This window comes from Chinchilla lanigera, unplaced genomic scaffold, assembly GCF_000276665.1.
Source record: "Chinchilla lanigera isolate Chin_1 unplaced genomic scaffold, ChiLan1.0 scaffold00022, whole genome shotgun sequence".
In the NCBI taxonomy this organism is placed as follows: domain Eukaryota; kingdom Metazoa; phylum Chordata; class Mammalia; order Rodentia; family Chinchillidae; genus Chinchilla; species Chinchilla lanigera.
Genome location: NW_004955423.1, coordinates 26,388,690 through 26,394,845, shown reverse-complemented (window position 1 = coordinate 26,394,845; position 6,156 = coordinate 26,388,690). Strand labels below are relative to the sequence as shown.

Below are 6,156 nucleotides of genomic sequence, written 5' to 3'. Positions count from 1 at the left end.
CCCTGCCATGGGCTGTTTCTCAGCTTACTACCCTGCTGCCCTGCCTTGGAGCCAGCCGATTGTGGACTGAAACCTCTACAAACTGTGAGCTAAAGAAACCTCTCCTCCCTTGATTTGTGGGTGTTGGGTATTTTGTTTTAGCAACAAGAAAAGTAACTAAGACACCCTATCTGAATGTTAAAAAAAAAAAAAAAAGTTAAAGTGCTGGGAATGTAGCTCAGTATAAAAGCCCTGGGTTCAATTCTTAGTAGTGGAAAAAATAAAAACAAAAACTGAGCAAGAAGGAATTTTTTCTGTCTGTGAGCTAGGTCATTGGTCTTCTCCTGCCTTCCTACAAGGGCTTGAGCTGGAACCTACACCATGTGTCATCCTGGTTGTTGGGCCTTCAGCCTTGGCCTGGACCCCTACATCAGCTACGCTTAGTCTCCAGCTTGCGGACTGCAGGTCTTGCTTGAGCGATGCCTTGCAGTAAATCAGCCTCCTTCTCACAGGGCAGGATACACATCTGGACGCGGTTTCTCCCGAGAACCTGGTCCATTGGCTTCCCCTTCTCAATAAATGATCCTCAGGCATCCAGATGCTCAAACCAAAAATCCTGGCGTTGCCTCTCAATTCCTTCTACCCAGTGCATCTGAGAACGCTATCGACTGGGCCTCAGAAACGTACCCTGAAACTCTCCACCTTCCCCTTGCCCACAGCTACCTGCAGCCAAGTCCTCATTCTGGTACTCAAACCGAGGCAAGACTGAATAGATTTTTGAGTGCATGAATGATTCAATTGGTGCAGACAATTTCAAGCAATTTAAGAAACATTCTCTGCCATGTGCTTGGAAAATATCACTAAATGCTAGTCTTGATGACTTCTGTATTCTGTGGATTTATATATTTTTGTTATGCTATTTCATTTTTTAGAAATAGGCTCTCATTTGGATGGCTAGTGTTCACTTGCAAAAGGATAGCTGAGGTTCACATATTTAAACTCGCCGAGGTGCCGTCTCCTGGACTTCATCTGCTGCTTAGGCTGTAATTACTCTAGTCTGACCCAAAGCCTGCCCTTCTTATTCTGCTCAGATACGGAATCCAGGCTCAAGGAGCTCTCTGTAAAGCACATTTCGGCACGAGGCTCTGTCAGTCTGTTATAGATTCCCTTGTACAGGGCACCTGCTAGGACCGGCGGCAGCTGTGTTGCGGGGACATCAGTCTCAGCGTCGGGTCCCTTGCTCTGGTCCTCCAAGGCCCTCTCATCTGCTGTGTGACCATGTGCTTTTGTCACGTGTGTCACTGTGACATTATAGTCCTACTTTTCCTGGCACAGAGGTCCCAGAGCACCCGTGGGTGCCTGGGCACTCACCTGTGAGCACTGCTGCGCCACCTGGTGGCCGGGCGGCTTCTCGGCGACTCGGGGGCGGGTAGTGCACATGGCTGGAGACACTGACCGCGGACCCGGCCTCCGTGCCTGGGACTTCATCTCGCTGCTCAGAAAGGTGTGCAGTTCAAAGCTCTGGGATTGTTAGTGACTGAAAGTTTCTGTATTTGGGGACTGCAGTTGACCTAAAGCAACTGAAGCCTTGGGAAGCAAGGCCACGGGGAAGGGAGTGGGGGGCTACCGGATAGTCTGTTACAGCTTTCTGGAGGAAGGGCCCCCCTTTTCGTAACAGCCAGACCACACAAGCCCGGACCCACCTACCTGGTCCCGTGCCTGGTGACTGCCGGGGTCACACGGTGGCAGTGTGGCATCGCGGACGGAGAGTGCAGTGCCTCCTCTGGCCGCCAGCCCCAAGGCCCTCGGGCTTCAGAGCGACTGTGTCTTCCCTGTCCCTGAAGCGACCTCCTTCAACTCCTGAACTTTCTTCTGGTTTTAGAACCCAGGACTGGCTCCAAGTTCATTTTCTGGGATGTTCTGTGTTGGTTTCAAAGCCTAATTAACACACTTTCGTCTAGGGTACTTCTGCCTCCCTGAGATGGGTTTGACAGACGGTAGGTCCTGCTTGTTGGGCGGGTGCCTGGCCGCAAAAGGGCCTCGAGTGGGTCCGCTCCGCGGTGTTTACTTCTTTACCATTTACTTATGCATTTCACAGAGGCCCTGGATTAACAGTTTCACACGTTGACTGTTCCCTGGAGAAGCTGTGAGATGCGGTGTGCATTATACAGACGGAGGACTTCGGCCCAGAACTTAACTTGAGGTTACGAAACTCACCCAGATCACAGATTCGGAGCAGAACTTCTGGTCCTAACTCTTTACACTCCTGTCTTCAGAGGCGGGTGAACGGCTCCTCCAGAGGGCTCCTCCCTCGCCATGGGAGAGGAGGTGAGGCAGGGAGGCCGGAGGCCAGGAAAGAGCTTGTCCCTAACCATGTTACCCCATACTCTATCCTGCAGGGCATGCTGGGAGCAAGGTGAAGGAAGCCACCTGCCTGGGGAGCAGCTGCTCAAACAGGTCACCGGGCTGGGGCTGTCAGAGGCCCCTGGGACGACCTTGCTGTCTTGTCCTGGACAACTACAGAGCAGGTCCCCTGCATTAGAGGGGAAGGAGAGAGAGGAGGAGGAAGAGGAAGAGAAAGAAGGAGAGGTAGAGGAGGAGGAGGAGCGGGAAAAGGCCTAAGGCAGGGAGATACAGACACAGAGTCTGGGGCCTGGGGGCACCGCCCACCCTCAGCCAGTACCCGGCCACTCCTCAGCTTGACCCACACTGCAGCCCTCCAGGGTGCCGAGGGGAGGGCTGAGTGCACCTCTCCATGGCAGGACTCCAGCTGCACGTGGTGCCATCGGTAAACTACGGTGTGTGTTTAGATTCTTAAAACTGTATCACAGTAAAGACACATTGCCACGACTCTCCCTCAGAATCCTCCACTCACTTCAAACACACTCCTCCCGGGTCCTGGCCACGTCCTGCAGCAGCTCGGGAGTGCTCCCTCCTGAGGGTCTTCAGTGGCGCTGTCCTGGTTGCTTGACGTCCTGACCTGATCCAGAGCACTCCCCGCTGCCTGCTCATGCTGACTTTGGGGAGGAGCCAGAAGTCACGCGGTGCTGGATCTGGTGAGTAAGGAGGAGGAGGACACAGCATCGCGGTTTTACAAGCTGCCGGGCAGCAGTGGTCCCTGCGTTTTTGATCACACCTCGTGGATCTCCTCCGTTGGATCTGGATCTGGACCTGGATGTAGCACAACTTTGACTTGGGACTCCATTGTGATGGCCATGAGGAAAGGACTGGAGAGGTCCATACCTGTGGAAGCTGCAGAGATGGAAGAGCCTCCTGGGCATCCAGAGCCCCTTCTGCAGCTGCCCAGGATGGACACCGAGTTCGCAGCCCAGACCCAGGGCACAGTGGAGGCCCTGTGTTGGGGACCAGGCCACTGAGTGTGGAGCCAAGGTTCTGCCCTGTGAGGAATGGGCCTGAGAAGAGGCGGCGGAGGTCAGGGCCCGAGGGCGGCGGCTCGGAGGGAGAAGCCACCCTAGCTCCCGCGGCTCCCGCTCACCCAGGGTGGCAGCTGACGCACTCTGCGAGCCGGGTCTGGGTTCTAAGTCCGCTCTGTCACCTGCTGGTTGCGGGCCTCGGTGTGTGCCACATTCTCAGCCTCGACCCCACAGGGCGCTCAGGCCACCTCGGCTGGAGGACGAGCTGAGAACAGGTGACGGGCTCTCCGAGCTCGCAGGGCTCGGCTCTCCCCGGTCTCCAGCGGGCGTGTGCTCAGAATCCACCCGGCGAGCAGGCGCGTGAGGCTGGGTGGCCTTGCTCTGGATCACCGTGGGCTCTCGCTGTCAGTCGACGCGTCACCTTCGCTCCTGTACCCCGGAAATGCCCGCGCTGACTCCCACTTCCCGGCACGCACAGCCGAATTACAAACCTTCCGCCAGAAGCTCCGCTGCGACCACGGCTCTGCTTGCCTGCCCGCCGCACCCCGGGAGCACTTGCTGTGGAGATTTTACCTAATCCTGAGGTGTGCTCTGGGAGGGCCACACGGGACTGCTGCTTCCAGTGATCGAAGTGGTTCCGTGCGACCATTTCCCACGCTCTACCCGGCTTGCGGATCGGCTGCTGTTATTATTCTCACTGCACAGGTGAAAAATGCCAGACTTGAGGGTCAGCGGCGCTCCTGCCGGCCCTCTGACAGAGCGGGCGCCCCCAGCTGCAGGGCGCTCAGAGGCCGCCGGGGACCTGTCACCCGGCCACAGTGCAGACTGTCGGGAGCCAGGGCCCGCGCACTGTCCCTGTCCGTCGTGGCTACAACCCCCAGGGGCTTCCTGCGGCCTGGGGGCCACACTGCGCACGGTTGGGCTGGGCCAGCTGAGCCTTAGCAGCCCCCAGCGTGGAGTAAGGACAGCACCAGGCAGGCGCGCTCCCCACGTCATCCCCTATCGGGGGGGACGCGCCTCGAGTCCAGTTTGACTGAGTGACCGGCGCACTTACAGGCAGAGGGTGCTGGGTCTTCCCCTCCCTCCCTTCCTAATCCCTTCCCTCCCCCGCTCCCTCCCTTTCAAATTCCTCCCTCCCATGCTCCCTCCTTTCCTTCCTTCTTCCCCTCCCTCCCTCCCTCCCCACTTTCCTTCCTTTGTTCCTTAATTTTTCTCCCTCCTCTCTTTCTCTCTTGACTTCTCTCTTCCCCTCCGTGGCTACTGTATTAGTTAAATATTTTTCTCAGACGCAGCACAGAAACTACTCTGGTTTCACTGACCTGAAGAACCGACTGGAGGCAGAATTTCCAGCGAGCCTGTGGGACCCTGCTCAGAGCAGACGCCAGAACCAAGGTGGCTCCATCCAGGGGTCGGGAAGCTGGGGCCACCACCGCCCAGAGGTGGGATTATGTGGGAGCTTCCTCCGCAGGCGACAGGGCCGCTCCAGGCTACCGCCCTCTGCTGCCCAAGGGCTGCCACTGCGAAGTTTTAATGCCTGTTCCCAGCCCCGGGCCAGGTCTAGTGCGGGTTGCACGGCCGACCTTGGCTTCCATGCTGGGACAAGATGCCAGGGGACCAGGAGACGGAGGCGGGTGGCACTGTCCCCTCACGCCAGCACTGGCCAGGAGAAGAGGCCGGCGCAGCACAGCCACCTGCAAATGCCCTTGGCACAGCTGCTTTCTTGAACTCTACCTCCTAGGGAAGAGAGAACCGCTCAGCCGCCCTGCAGTTCCTGGGACCCTCAAAGGGAAAAGGGGACGGGACAGCCGGGCCCGGAGAGCCCAGTGACAGCACTCAAACGGCGCCAGGCCTTCGGCCCCGCCCAGCGGTGGAGGAGGGAGGAGAAAAGTTCCTACTCTGATTTCTCATCTGTTGGCACAGCTCCCAAGCGCTTTCTGATGACTAAATGATTCCGAACCCAAGCAGGACCTGCAGGAGACCTCCCTGCCCCACGTGCCGCTGGGCAGGATGAACCACGCGCCGCTCCTCGGCGGAGGCCGGCAGGGCGGCCCTGTCCGAGATGAGTCCTGGAGCCGAGGACGGAGGGAAGCTGTGTGTCCAGCTGGCTTAAACCTCTCTTGTGTCTGGATGGCAGCGTTACCATGGCTATGTTCTCATCCACAAAACAAAGCCCAGCCTTAGCCTTAGGAAGCCACGGAGTTGCCTCCCACTGCCACCAGGAGGGGGCGACAGTGTGGCGGGAACGCTGTCCTTGCCACCTCCCCTCGAGGTGGAAGGATGTCTTCTTCCTTTGTCTGTTATGAAGCTGATTTAAAACTTTACAGTCTGTTCAGGGAGTAGGTCCTTGTATCAGGGAGAGAGGGAATCCACAGAGAAATCAGGCTCAATGTGAAACCAACAGGATTTAGGCTAAAATAGCAAGAGTCTGGGGACCAGCAAGCCTGACACCAGCGTTCCTCTGTGAGAACAGAGCGTGTCTTTGTGGCCCCGTGGACCACCAGAGTGACAGAGCAACCACTTGGTGGCAGTCCAGGGACTGAGGGGCCTTCAAAAATGACAGCGTACCTTTAAGAGAAATACACTGTCCGTTTCACATTTAAGCACATGATCATGAAGTCAACACTTTCATTCTGGGATCCACTTCCTAAGAAATGAAAAGAAGTCAGGTGTGTGGCACACGCCTGTAATCCCAGGACTTGAGAGGCTGAGGCAGGAGGATCACCGTGAGTTCCAGGCCAGGCTATATAGCGAGACCCTGTCTTGAAAAAGTAAAACCAAACAAAAGTAAATGAAAAGTAATAAG

General features: G+C 56.8%; 1 long non-coding RNA gene across 3 annotated transcripts; it reads right to left on the bottom strand.

Annotated features, from left to right (window-relative positions):
* Window positions 1-210: 210 nt before the first annotated feature.
* Window positions 211-5,948, bottom strand: LOC106148526. 3 transcript variants are annotated; one of them, XR_001234062.1, is made up of 3 exons: window positions 4,673-5,948; window positions 3,476-4,050; window positions 211-3,392 (listed from the first exon to the last, which is right to left on the bottom strand). It is a non-coding gene; the product is annotated as an uncharacterized LOC106148526 (long non-coding RNA). The 3 variants fall into 3 exon arrangements; XR_001234061.1 differs by having other exon boundaries at window positions 211-3,782; window positions 3,927-4,050; XR_001234060.1 differs by having other exon boundaries at window positions 211-4,050; window positions 4,673-5,087; window positions 5,249-5,948.
* Between the last annotated feature and the right edge of the window lie 208 nt (window positions 5,949-6,156).